At 42.1% G+C, this 15,012-nt stretch overlaps 1 protein-coding gene across 1 annotated transcript in view; it reads left to right on the top strand.

Moving 5' to 3' along the window:
* The window catches only part of LRP1B (LDL receptor related protein 1B), a 3,516,099-nt gene that overhangs the window by 223,448 nt on the left and 3,277,639 nt on the right, over nucleotides 1-15,012 (top strand).

Raw genomic sequence — 15,012 nt, 5'->3', positions numbered from 1 at the left:
TGTAACCTTTCAGATATCTGAAGGTCTGTCTCATATCTCTCCTGCACCACCTCTCTTGCAGAGTATACATATTTAGATCCTTCAGCTTCTCCTCATTTGTCTTCCATTATAGACCTCACACCATTTTGTTCACTCTTCTCTGGACCGCCTCCATCCTGTCTCTTTCATTCTTGAGATACATTCTCCAGAACTGAACACAGTACTCCAGGTGAGTCCTCACCAAGGACCTGTACAAGGGCATTATCACTTCCTTTTTCTTGCTGGTTATTAGGGATGTGAATCGTTTTTTGACGATTTAAAATATCGTCCGATATATTTTAAATCGTCAAAAATCGTTAGAGCCACGATACAATAACAATTCCCCTGATTTATCGTCAAAAAATCGTAAATCAAGGGAAGGGGGAGGGCGGGAAAACCGGCACACTAAAACAACCCTAAAACCCACCCCGACCCTTTAAAATAAATCCCCCACCCTCCCGAACCCCCCCAAAATGCCTTAAATTACCTGGGGTCCAGAGGAAGGGTCCCGGTGTGATCTTTTACTCTCGGACCTCCAGTGCTTGTAGAAATGGCGCCGGCGCTACCTTTGGTTTTTCCGTATGGAAAAACGATTTGCGGCAGGAGATCGCTCCCGGAGCCCCAGGGACTTTTGGCCAGCTTGGGGGGGCCTCCTGACCCCCACAAGACTTGCCAAAAGTCCAGCGGGGGTCCGGAACGACCTCCTGCAGTCAAATTGTGTTGTCTACAGCCGGCGCCATTTTGCACAAAATGGCGGCGTAAAATGGCGCCGGCCGTAGACAACATGATTCGACTGCAGGAGGTCGTTCCGGACCCCCGCTGGACTTTTGGCAAGTCTTGTGGGGGTCAGGAGGCCCCCCCAAGCTGGCCAAAAGTCCCTGGGGGTCCAGCGGGGGTCCGGGTAGAGTGTCCATCAAGCTAGGTGGAGAGAACATTGTCCAAATCTCATCTTGGAGTGAGCTTCCTCACTCCGAAGGCCTTCAAATCTTCACAAGAGACTACTGTTCTGTTCATACGTGGAATGTGAAAGTGGCCCCAACCCCCTACATTCTTACCTAATCCCCACCTCGAGTTACTAGGTGGGCCTCTCATAGGGATACAAATACCTGTCTAGGGCACAGACATTATAGGAAGTCTCTCTCTCTCTCTCTCTCTCTCTCTCTCTCTCTCTCTCTCTCTCTCTCTCTCTCTCTCCAGGATACTGAAACAGGCTGTCTGGAAATATCAAGCACTGCAATACACCTTTACTGCCCTCTAGCGCAGTATGTAATGCAAATGAGGCCCTTAGTTTGCTATGTTAATTACAGACTATTGCTCCTGCTTCTGTGGCATGAGACATTCCAGGTACCCACTCCAAAGGGGCCCTTCCAGTCGCTGGCTATCCGCTCTTCGGAGGGCCTTCTATCTGCCCCATTCCCTGGGGCCTTCTCTGAAACTTTCACTCTTCTACAGTGAGTACCCCACTCTGGGGACCATTGCAACTGAGGAAACCTCATCGGTGTACCCCGCTCTGCAGACCATTGCTGTACCATTCCTACTGAGGAATCCCCATCGGTGTACCCTGCTCTGCGGACCATTGCCGTATCATCACTACAGAGGACTTCTCTGTGGGTACACCCCACTTTCACAGACCCTGGGGCTCCCCAGCACCTGTGTGTCTTTCTGCCACACTCCCCACTCCACAGGCAGTGTCACTCTACTTCTCTAATAAACAAGGACTCTCAAGCTAGTACTGATGTCAGCTCCCTGTGCTAACGTTCCGTGACTCCACTTCCAGGGGTCACTCTCTCTAGCTTCCTCTACTTCTCATCTCTCTCTCTCTCCAACACCTGTTGCTCTATGCACCTCATAGCTGAGGCCTCGCCTCCCGACGGTAAGGCTCATGGGCCTCCTCCCCATGGGCGATACCATCTCTCACCTCGACCCAGGGCCCACCTACCCACAAATCCTAACACTTCTTTTTTTAGGATGGTCCATGATGCTTCTTCTCTACCCTACATCCCTTGCAATTCAGTTACTCCTCCATTTTTTGTTTACCTCTCTGTTCTTCCTAAACAAGTTATAGCCGGGATGGCCATATCCCAATCATGAGAATCAGTGAACCATTTCATGAGTATTTGTGGTTATAGCTTTCCAGCTGCTATTCCTAGTCACCTTTTCTGCTTTTTTTTAACTGAGTGATTTTGTTATTCTCTCTTCCCACTTCCTGTATTTCTTAGGGGCAATCTTCCAGTTTCACTGGCCACCTCCTGCCACCTCTGCACTCTAAGTTAAATGCCTGATAAATATCAAATATGAGCACGTCTAGAGTCAGAATTGAACTTGGCACCAAACTTTCAGGCTGAAATGAAATGGGTATGTGTAGCTGCTTACTGAGCCATGAGATGATTCAAAACTTTAATTCTTCTCTCTCACATTGTTACAAATCATACACTCACACTTGTACTTTTTAGAAGCATTCCACATATCCATACTCAAATATTCTTTAACACACCTCACATAACCATGAGATTAGGGATAAGCATTCATTTGGATTGAATGGGTAATTCACCAAAAAAACATTTTCAGTTTTCTTTATTCTAAATAAAATGAATGGCATAGGAATCCAAAAGTAACAACAATATTTGTTTCTATTTATTTTTGTATATATTAAAGTTTATTGGGCAAGCAAATTGCAAATTATTTTTACTAAAGATAGACAGAACAGAGCCAGGATGGAAAAGAAAAGAGAAGAAGCAGAATCAATCAAGGTGAAACATTTTACAGACTTAACTATAAAATTGTGGGATTAGACCTTTTGCTTTAATTTATAGTCTTCCAAGGTTCGAGGGAGGTTGATAATGCCTGTTTTAGTCTATATCGCTACCTTTTCTGTGAAGAGTGACAAAGTGTTATTTATTGGTGACATTTGGATTATGTATTTATTTATTGTATTGTAATCCTAAAACCATATCCAAGATTACGTTTTAACTACACTATCAAATTATAGTCTGAAGCATTATAATGTGCAAATACATCAAGTGGGACATATTTTTGATTTGTAATAATTACATAAGAGTTTGCTTATTTCCGTTCTGCCTTGGAGTCAGCAAACTTGAGTTCACCTGTTGTGCCTACAAAAGTGTATCATATAGCAATTAAACTGATTCAGTTTAATGATGAATAGAAGATATATCAGGATTCCTTAAACTATGAGTCCACCTGTGTATTGCCTTGCTCAATCTTCTTGATAAAATTGCCATTAAGAGAAAACTCAGATCTATTTGCAGCCCTGGACTGAAACAACTCTCCTTTATGAAAGACACTCAGTGATTTGTACTAATACATTTCAGTCTGATGCATTACCCAATTCATAAGAATTAAATCCTTATTAAACCATGGCACTTGGAGATGCTTATGATAAAAAAAAAATTAAGAGTTATTTTACCTTTGTAATTTTCTTTTAAGAGAAATGGATCAAAGAGGATCAGTTATTTTGATGTTCCTTAACATTTTTGCTGCATTTGACACAGTAAGCCATTCAATTTGTTGAGTAGATTGCCTGCCTTTAGTATAAGAAGGACCATGGATTGCTGGTTTTACTCCTTTCTACTGGGGTAGCACCAGCAAGTTTATAATGGGGAAGATCAGTCATCATGGTGGGATATTAAGACATGGATTCCCCAGGAGTCTCCATTGTATTCCTTGTTGTTTAATATTTATTTACAACCCCTATGTGAGCTTTTGGATAATCTTGGTCTTTCTTTTATAAAATCTACACAGACAATACACAATAATATTTTCCAGTATGAGGTAATATTATAACTGTCTTAAAATCTCTCATTTAAATTCTTTAAGAAATCAGTACCTGGATTAAGCAAAACAGGTTATATTTTAATTTTGCAATAAACCTAAGAGCTTTGTATAAAACGATCATTTCCTTCTTCCTGAAGACTGCAGAGGTTTTTTTTGGCACTCTTATTTTCCGAATAGATTAGGGATCTAGGAGTCCTTACTGACTCTTTTTTCATTAAGACTGCAGATTGGGCATGTTTTAAAAGCTGGGTTTTTTAAAATTAAGACTACTGTGTCATTTAATAATTATTTTATCTAGAAATGATTTTAGGGCAGTTGTATAGGGTTTTGTAATTACTTCCTTGTATTATTATAATTCTTTACATGTAGAATTACTTTATCATAGTATTAAACTATTAAAGTTACTTCAGAATACTGCTGCACATTTGGTAATGGGTGGTGCCCTAAATGAATATATTATCCTATTGTTTAAACAATTACTTTAGTTACCAGTTTCTCAATGGATAAGATTCAAGATATTATGTCTTGCTTTCAAAGTCATTAATGGAGATGGACCAGAATATTTATTGAGTTTGATTAAATGTTATATCCCTTTTTGTAGATTATGTTCTGTGGAAAGCCAAGTGTTATCTGTTTCTTCAGTGAAGCAAGCCCAGTTTCAAAAAATCGTAGTTGAGCTTTTTCAGTTGTAGGGCCATTAATGTGTAATGATTTGCATAGTGAACTCTAACTAATTACAGATTATATGTAGTTTTGGAAGAAACTAAAGCATTATTGTTTTCCAAAGCGTTCTCTGATGATTAATCATTATTGTCTTGTCATGCAGGGGGAGATGATAATAAATGTAGGTTGTTTTAAATGTTTGTTAATCTATATTACACATTCTCCCTGTTATTCTAAATGTATTGTATTGCCATAATTCGCTTGGCACGGAATGGCTATTATTGGCAGAATATACATTTTTTAAGTAAACTCTTTTTCAACTAGCCAATCTTTGCTGGCAACTGCATGAATTGACAAAGATGACCTCAATGAATTTAATCTGAAACTGAAAGTAACTTTGAGCCAGTCACTGTTTTAAAGTTTTTCTCTCTTAAATTTCAGAGAGCGAGAGAAGAGCTACTTTCTGTAGCTCTGTGTGGTTGAGAGCATTTTGTTTTTAAATTTTACTCTTGATTCTGAATAGAGAAAGGTAGGCTACTACAATTAAGTTGTTGTTGCTTTTTGATAGTGTTCAGCATAGAAATGGAACAAGTTGCCCACCCAAATGATCAATAAAGGCAAAAAAGAGGTGAAGCACACAGTAGTAAACTCCACCAAATGGTATATCAAAGTAGCACAGTCTTTTAATTGGTGCTGCAAAAGAGTAGCGGTTTCATGTGCAGTATTTGCCAATTAAGGTAGACGGGATAGCTCTCTGCTTCAACGGCAGGGGAGAAAGTCTGATACTACGTGCATATCCAGCATAGCTCTCTGCTTCAACGGCAGGGGGAATGAAGAAAATTGGATCTATATACAGACAACAACCAACAGGGACTGAGTCGCATAGTCTGGGTAGACAAATGGGCATGGGTGTAGTTTGCTTATTGTGGCGGTTACTACCCCTAACTAATTAAGCTATATATTACACTTAGATGCAGCTCCAACACTGCTCCTTGCATTAATGGTGGGGGTGGAAGGGAATTAGAACCAAAGGGTTACTAAGAGCCAAGAGTAACAGATAAGTATGAGAAAAAAAAAAAAGTGTGAAGCTTGCTGGGCAGACTGGATGGGCCGTTTGGTCTTCTTCTGCTGTCATTTCTATAAAATAATCTCATTCCTAACAAGAGTTGTCTCTCACCGCAAAACTGACTAAGAGGGCAACTATCTGGTAAAACAAACAAAAAATATTTTAAAATAAAGTGGACAGTAAGAGAGGCATCAATCAAAAGTAAAACAAAACAATGTACAGATTTTACATATTTACTGGCAAGGTACACATAGCACAAATACTTTAATAATTAAAGTGAAATAGAGGCAGAAGAGAACAAGTGTACAGAAGAAGGTTAAAGGGGGCCAAAAAGTCACTGGTTCAAAGGATCCTTATGGATGAGGCCATCCCGTTCCAGCCAAAAATGTTGCCTTTGAGTCATCCTTGGACGATGCTCCCACCCTACCTCAACCTTCTGTAGAATTAAAAAAACATTTTCCCTCTATCCTACTCCAAAAATAAGAAAAAGTCATTAAAACAGTATAAGTATCTATTTTTATTTAATGTAATATTACATGAGAAGTACACTCAGGATACTTCTGAAAACTAATGCATACAACCAAGCTTATATGTTCTCTATTAAAAAAAATCAAGGTTAAAAAAAATATGACCCAGACCCTCATTGCAATTACATACCAGTGAGGCACACACTTTTTATTTGCACAAACAAGGATGACTCAGCTTTATATATATTTTCTACCACACATAATTCATTCTTCAACCTTGGCAAAGTGCTATTAAGCCTATCTTAGGATTGCTTAATACTTTAGTATTTTACCTAGTGCAGGAATAGATTTTTGAGCAATAAAAATTACGAGACCTTTTATGTTGAATTGAACAGAGAGATACAATAAAACCTTTTGACTTTGACACTGCCTCCTCATCTATGGGGTCTTCTGGCTCTTCCTCCTCTTTTTTAGAAATACATCCTACAACAGACCTTTCAAGACATTTCATCATCATAGGCATTTGGGCACTTCCTACAGCCCACCTTGTCATCACTGAATGAGACCCCAGCAAACTCAAACTCCTCGCATTATCATCAAGACTAATGTGTACAGCTGAAATTTGACTTTTGAATCTTGGACTGCTTTTTGAGTTGACTCTTTTACTATGCATATCTATTTTCACTGATACATGTGACTGCTCAAATTGAAACTTTTTTTTTTTTGCATCTCATCCCTCTACTCCTGATGTATCCATAATGCCTTGTCCCTCTTATTGGTGTCCTCTCTCTGCCCCTGACCCTCTCATTTCCGCCTTTGAAAAATTAATCTTTCATAATTTGAATACTTTTGAATCACACCACCCTCACCCTTTTTAAAAATTTTCCTATACAAATTGCAATGCTCTGCAATCTCTGAAACAAGATACCTTGATTGTGATCAAACCAGCCAGTTTGGGTGATGGTGTTATGTTTCTTTATCAAACTGCTCATATTCATGAAACCTCATGTCTACTATCTGAATCTCAGTTCTACCTCACTTTCACTCAAAATCCCACCCCTGCACTTTGTACAGTTATTGAATCCCTTGTCCAAGAAGCTGCATCACAACATCATATAACATTTCATGAAGTTGACTTCCTCACTGAAAAATATCCTATTACCCCGGTCTTTTACACACTACCTAAAATTTACAAATCGATGTCCCACTCACCCAGCTGCCCTATCATTGATAGCGTAAGATCTCTATTAGAATCCCTTTCTACATTCATAGATCAAGTTCTCCAACCTTTTGTGAAACCAGCACCCTCATATACCTGTGACTCTAGTCATATGATCTCCCTATTATCCTCTAATTCTCTCCCACCCTCTTCTGTTTTTCTCATCACACTTGACATTGAATCCTTTTCCACTAATATTTCCAAAATGCTGCTATTGATTTGGTTCAGTATTTTCTGGCTGCTCGCCTGGCTGATTCCAGAGTCTCCCCGCCTTTTTTGGTAAACTTCACTAGCCTGGCCCTTACCAAAAATGTTTCACCTTTCAGGGCAGTTTTTATCAACATAGTACTGCAATGGGGAAAACCATGGCCCCAGACATCACATGCCTGTATGTGTCTTTCTTTCAAGCTCACTTTCTATAACTATATGATTCCATATTTTGGCAATTAATTTTAACCTGGTGTTGGAATATAGGCAACATATTTTTAATCTGGACTGGTTATATTGTGCATTTCTTTCTCATTTTTGATTGGCTAAACTCATGGGACACTAAACTCTGCTTCATTTTTCAATATCACTCTACTACCATTCCATTTTTGGATATCAACATCTCTATCATTAATCATTGTCTAGCTAGCTCTGTTTATAAGAAACCCTATTCTACTATGACACTTATCACCCCAGTCCCTTTGACAAAACATTCCTACAGGCCAATTCTTGCATCTCTGCCACTTAAGCTCTCTTGTGAAGATTTCATTGATCATGCACATACTATGGCTAAAAATTTCTCCTCACATGATTAAACCATTCACATCATTAAAAAGGCTCTTAAACATGATTTCTTTAGGGCGGATTTTAAAAGGGTTACGTGCATAATATATGCACGTAACCCTTTTAAACCCACTCCTGCGCGCGCCTAGCCTATTTTGCACAGGCCCGGCGCCGCGCACAAGCCCCAAGACGCGCATATGTCCTGGGGCTTGAAAAAAGGGTCTGGGAGTGGGTGGGGTGGGGTGGTCTGGGGGCGGGGCGGGGATGGGACCGAGGCCTCCGGCACGGCAGCTGTGCCGGGGGATCGCATGCTGGTAATCAGCTGCTACACGCAACCTACGCCTGCCCGGTAGGGGGGTTGATTTAGGTAGGGCTGGGTGGCGGCTTAGGTAGGGGAAGGGAGGGGAAGCGGAAGGAAAGTTCCCTCCGAAGCCACTCCGATTTTGGAGTGGCCTCGGAGGGAACGGGGAAAGCCATCGGGGCTTCCCTAGGGCTCGGCGCATGCAAGGTGCACAAGTGTGCATCCCCTTGCGTGCGCTGACCCCGGATTTTATAACATGCGTGCTGCTGCGTGTGCGTGTTATAAAATCGGGCATAGATTTGTGCACACCGGGTTGCGCACCCAAATCTATGCCCACACGTAGATATGGAAATTTGGCCCTATATTGGTAAAACTACACATGAAATTTAAACAAGCATTTTAAAACTATAGCAATATTCACCAGTCCTGCACCTTAGTTCCCCTTGTTTCTCACTGGCTGAATCTCTCTCATTCCTTATCTGATTTATGATTTTTTTGTCTTAGAAATTTGTGCCCTACCCCCATCCCTACCCCCATGGAGGTAATTTCCCCTTGCACTTACTACACTGCAAACAATGTTGGATCATTTGTCTTCAAACTGTCTCCTCAGCAAGTCTCAACTTAGACACTGAGTGGCTACCATGTATATAATGTTACATATCTTCTTTTCACTGTACTAGTATTGCTTGTTTTTGATGGGTTCTTTTCTTCCTTTCCCCATTGGCTCCTTTAAGCTCTTGCCTTTTTGGCCCTTTTAAATTTTGTTCTGCATGCTTGCTCTCTGCTGCCTCTAAGACGCTTTATTTATTCAAGCCTTTGTGCTATATGTTCCTTGCCAGTAAGTATGTAAACTCTGTACATTGTTTTGTTTTACTTTTGATTGATGCCTTTCTTACTATCCACTTTACTTAAAAATATTTTTCCTTTGTTAGTTTCACCAAATAGTTGCCCCCTTGAGACAGCTTTGCTGCGAAACATAGTTCATGTCAGTGCTGGGATTCTTTTATCCTGTCTACCTTAATTGGCAACTACTGTAGATGAAACCTCTGTCTTTGTAAACTGATGATGCTTTGCAGACTTTATTAAAAGATTGGACTTCACTATTGCGCATTACACCTTTTTTTTTGCTTTTAGATAGCATGTCATAGACACCGATCTGTCTTGCTATTAGGATTACAGTATCAACAAGAGTTAGATAGCTGTTGAGAGACTTTGAAGCCACTTCAGTTATTGTTAAAGGCTGCTCCTCATTTGATTTCAGGTCATAAATGTAAGGATCACATCACACCAGTCTTGGTAGATCTTCATTGGCTACCAATTAATTAATGTTTTCAATACAAAATTGGGACTACCGTTTTCAGACTTGTAGCACCCTGGTGTAATGCACTGTTACATGTCTATTGCCTGATGCATCAATTAAGATCATTTTAGAGAGGGCTTTTGCATATTCCATCTTTAGAACACGGCAGGCTTATCAGTACCAGAGATTGTGCCTTCTTGGTCATGGCACCCACCTTCCTCGATTCTCCTCTTGAAGCACTCTGCTTGGCCGACAGCATGAAGTCCTTTAAGACATTGCTTAAAAACCTGGCTATTTAAACAGGCTTATTATTAGCCTTTCCTGTTGATCTTGGTTTTTGTTAAGGCATGAATAGTTTGCATTAATTATTTTATTTGATATCTTTGTGAGTTATATGCTTTTATGAGTGTTTATCTTTCAATTGGCGATTTTTAAATTTGCAATAATGATAAAAACAGTCTTTCATTGTCTACAACAGATAGGAGGAGAGAGTTGTATGTTTTCTCACTCATACAGGAAATAGGTATAGAAGAGCACTGAAGCCTTTCTTTTCTCAGCATTTGTGCATATGTTTCTCATATTTATAGAAGTCTTTGTTTTGTTTCACTAGAAAAGTAAATGCCTGATGTGAGTGTCCATATTACTTGGGTGTATTATAACACTAAAGACTCCTGTCAGTGTCTCTAGTCATCTGTATAAAATTGTATTGAGGCATTGCTAATTACTAGTGATGTGTATTTGTTTTAAATGAATAACACATAAGAATAAACAATGGACTTGTCAGAAAAATTTAGGATATGTTTTTAGTAAAATTCAGAAAAGATATTGCATTCCCACCATCTATGGATTCTTCCAGGGATTCCACAAATCCTCTCCAGACCCTCTGATCCAACTCCTGCCTCCCGAAAGAGCATTTTGGGGGTCAAGCCTATCCAGCTGGGTTGAACCGGGTTGAACTGGTTCCTCCCTGGGCTCCTCCTACCCCCATTCCACCCTTTAAGAAAAATTACCAAGGCCCTCAGTTAACCCTTCCATGGGGTTGATGTTCTTTGTACAGTGTAATTCTCTCTTAGATCCTCTGGTGTATTGGCACACAGATATGCAGTGCCTCAGCTGTCTTTTTTTTTCCTCCAAACAATATGCAACACTGAATTTTGAGGTTGTTAAAGGAAAATTGTCTTTCTATTGAAGAAATATATAACAATAAAAATATTTACAGCAAATCTTCCAGGCAGGTACAAGTCTCTGCTTTCAGAGAGATTAAAAGAGATGAGTTTATTGATGAATATCACAGTTAGTGCAACTTATCCATATGAGTTTTACTCACTGGCAGAAAATCCATAGACTGGCACACAACCTTCCAATCCAAGAGACTTTGGATACTGCTTTTTGCAGTAGCTCCCTACCTCTTATCACTTTACTTCTCCCTGAAAGTCACTTCCCTTCTGTCTTTCAAAGAGGTTAATATACTTATGACTAGGAACTATCCTGAGTTTAGAACCAGTGACTTATCTTTAGCCTTGAGCAATTTTTGTCATTGGATTCCCAAGGTCAAATCCTTTAGCTTTCTCCTAGAGAAACGTCTAACGTCTTCCTTCCTCTCTCTAGAACAGCTCAAGTCCAAAATATTCTCTACCATTCTCTGGGAAGACAGAAGCTAGCTTCAGGATTTTCCACTTGGGCAAAGCTTAAAACAAATGTTTTCCTCTCCACTTTCTGAGAAGTTCTTTTTTTCCTCATGAAAGAAGCAAGAGTTAACCTCTCCCCATTAAAGGAAAACTTAGACTAAACTTTCCTCCATAAGGTTCTACAATACTTATTGCAAAATGCAAACAGTATAAATCCTCACAGTAGAGAAACAATCTCTGTATAGTACTAAGGAATAAAATTGTTCTTTTCAAAAGCAAATCACACTATTGTAGAGATAAGTCATCCCTATATAGGTAACATTAAAATTCTCTGAAGGAGGGAAATGGCTAGCAAATGTAATAGAAGGTATGAACCTGGCCAAAACCATTGCTGCATTCATCAGAGATATAGATTTTTCAAAGGGAAGAAAGGTAAATGAAACTCTGTAAGAGGAAGAAGAAACTAGCCTTGTCTGCTGTAGCATAAAAAAAAATCAATAGCAATGCTCAACAACTGTGCAGGGCTTAGATTTTTTTGAATACACCATTGGATGACTAATTAGCAGCACATTTGAAGAACAATTATAAGTTTACAAATTTGTTTATGTAGCCTTCTATCCTTATCTATGATATCAAGCAGTTCCTAAGAAAGGTTAGAAACTAGGGATGTGAATCGTTTTAGGACGATTAAAATTATCGTCCGATAATTTTAATATCGTCTTAAACCGTTATGGAACACAATACAATACAGATTCTAACGATTTATCGTTATAAATCGTTAGAATCGTGAGCCGGCACACTAAAACCCCCTAAAACCCACCCCCGACCCTTTAAATTAAATCCCCCACCCTCCCGAACCCCCCCCAAATAACTTAAATAACCTGCGGGTCCAGCGGCGGTCCGGAACGGCAGCGGTCCGGAACGGGCTCCTGCTCTGAATCTTGTCGTCTTCAGCCGGCGCCATTTTCCAAAATGGCGCCGAAAAATGGCGGCGGCCATAGACAAAAAAGATTGGACGGCAGGAGGTCCTTCCGGACCCCCGCTGGACTTTTGGCAAGTCTCGTGGGGGTCAGGAGGCCCCCCACAAGCTGGCCAAAAGTTCCTGGAGGTCCAGCGGGGGTCAGGGAGCGATTTCCCGCCGCGAATCGTTTTCGTACGGAAAATGGCGCCGGCAGGAGATCGACTGCAGGAGGTCGTTCAGCGAGGGTTCCGGCGCCTCGCTGAACGACCTCCTGCAGTCGATCTCCTGCCGGCGCCATTTTCCGTACGAAAACGATTCGCGGCGGGAAATCGCTCCCTGACCCCCGCTGGACCTCCAGGAACTTTTGGCCAGCTTGTGGGGGGCCTCCTGACCCCCACGAGACTTGCCAAAAGTCCAGCGGGGGTCCGGAAGGACCTCCTGCCGTCCAATCTTTTTCGTCTATGGCCGCCGCCATTTTTCGGCGCCATTTTGGAAAATGGCGCCGGCTGAAGACGACAAGATTCAGAGCAGGAGCCCGTTCCGGACCGCTGCCGTTCCGGACCGCCGCTGGACCCGCAGGTTATTTAAGTTATTTGGGGGGGGGTTCGGGAGGGTGGGGGATTTAATTTAAAGGGTCGGGGGTGGGTTTTAGGGGGTTTTAATGTGCCGGTTTTTCGATTTTTCGATTTTTAATGATTTTTAACGATTTTTCACGATATTTTACCCCTCCAAACAGCAACAATACGATTCCCTCCCCCTCCCAGCCGAAATCGATCGTTAAGACGATCGAGGACACGATTCACATCCCTATTAGAAACTATATTTTCTTCTTAATGGCACGACTGGGTACTCTGGATGGGTCAATCATTATTTATGAACCTTCATCTACTATATACTGTGCATTTCAAAACTAAAGGGAGGAATTGCCAACATTTTACAGGTAGATTTGAAGGTAGGGATGTGCATCCATTTTAAACAAATTTGCAAAATGCAACAAATAAGGGGCAATTTGTTTAATTTGAGGGGACATACAATTGAGTTAGGGCGTAGGCCAGAACCCAAAGCAAGGGACAAGGCTTAGACTTGAGCGTGATGCCAAAGACTCAGCCTAGGCCAGGGTTGAAGCTGGGAATTTGGCCAAGTTGTGAACAAAGGCTCCAAACCCCCCCAAAAAATTACTTCCCTTATCTGTTGAGTATCTGAAGCATGGCCTGGCTCAGTGCTGACTCCTAGGCTGGAGTCTGGGCCCAGGCCTGATGCAGAACCAGTCTGGAGACCAGGTCCTGATCCCTGGGCCTCAGCTAAGTCTCAGGTCTGATGCCAAGCTGTGGCCTGGAGGCTGGTTTCTGACACAGGGGCACTGGCACGAACCAAGGGTCAAAACTAGGACCAGGCCTTGAGGAAAGGACATGATACTTAGGCCAGGACCTAGGCCAAGTAGCAAGACTTGGCCTTGGGTGGAGCCCAGAACCAGGCACAAAACTGGGTCCTGACACCTGAGCCTCACCTAGGCCCAATTCCATAGTACAGTCTGGAGTCTGGGTCCTGATGCTAGGGCCTCAGGCTGGACCCAGGTCCGATTATGGGGCCTGGCTCAAAGGCCAGGAACTTCCACCCTGGCCTTGGCATAGGCCAGGGCCTGGGCCTAAGCCTGATGCTGGAGCTTGGCCTGGAGGCCGGGACCCTATGCCTGAGCCTCGGCCTAGGGTCAGGCCTCATATGCCTTCATCTTAGGTTTTCTGTCTTCCTTTTTCATTCTTCTAATGATGCCATCTGATGGGGTCATGCCAGAGTTAATTAACTTTGGCATATCCTTCCCAGTGGAGAGTACTTTTTTGCTGAGAAGGATGTGCCAGAGTTAATTTACTCTGACATGAGCCCAGCAGATGGCATCATTAGAAGAAAGAAGACAGTAGACATAAGAATAGCTACTCGGAGACTTGGTCTCCGGAATAGAGTCTGACCCTAGTCATCAGGAACCCTAGGCATCAGGAACCAGGCTTCAGGCCAGACATGGTGCTGAAGGGCCCAGGCACTGGCCTAGGCTGAAATCTAAACACCTGGACCCAGTCTCCGAGTTGGAGCCTGACATCAGGCTTGGATCTGGGCCAAGGCCCTAGCATCAGGACCTGGCCTCCAGGCTGGGTTCATCTTGGAGCTTGAACCTAGTCCCTGGCCTTGGCCTAGGCTCAGATGTTGAGATCCAGTCTCTGAACTGGGCCCAGGATTGAAGCCAGGCCTGGGCTCTGGTCTAAGCCAATGTCCAGGCATCAGTACCTGACATCCAGGCATTAGGACTCCTAAACCACTCTCCAACATCAGGCCTGGGACCAGGCTTTGGATGAGGCCCCAGTTTCTGGTTTAGACCCCAGCATTGGGGCTAGACAGATACATTGGGACCAGGCCTCCAGGCCTCAGCCTTGAGTAGACCTTGGGCTGAGGTCATGGTGACCTACCATGGCCTTGGCCTATGTATGCCTGAGACTTTGGCATGGGCCTAGGCCTCACCAGTAGATCTCCACCAGACCAGATAAGTAAAGGCCAAGGGGGATTTTGTCCCCAGTATTTTTCAAAGTGGGAGGGATGGGTGATGGGTTCAGGAGGCCTTGGGAGGCCCTATTTCCTATTTTTGTTCTTTTTTTTTTTTTGGGGGGGGGGGGATATATTGGATTCCTTTTCTTTCAAACAAAACAAACAAATCAAACATTAAATGAATTGAAATTCATGGGGAATAAACCTGAAAACAAAACAAAAAAGGAAATTAATTTTTTACCTCTGCACAACCCTATCTGAAGGCCATCTAAAACAGTCAAATCTCAACTA

The sequence above is a fragment of the Rhinatrema bivittatum genome, chromosome 6 (genome assembly GCF_901001135.1).
Source record: "Rhinatrema bivittatum chromosome 6, aRhiBiv1.1, whole genome shotgun sequence".
In the NCBI taxonomy this organism is placed as follows: domain Eukaryota; kingdom Metazoa; phylum Chordata; class Amphibia; order Gymnophiona; family Rhinatrematidae; genus Rhinatrema; species Rhinatrema bivittatum.
The sequence above is the reverse complement of the archived record's forward strand: the minus strand, read 5'-3'. Positions and strand labels throughout refer to the sequence as shown.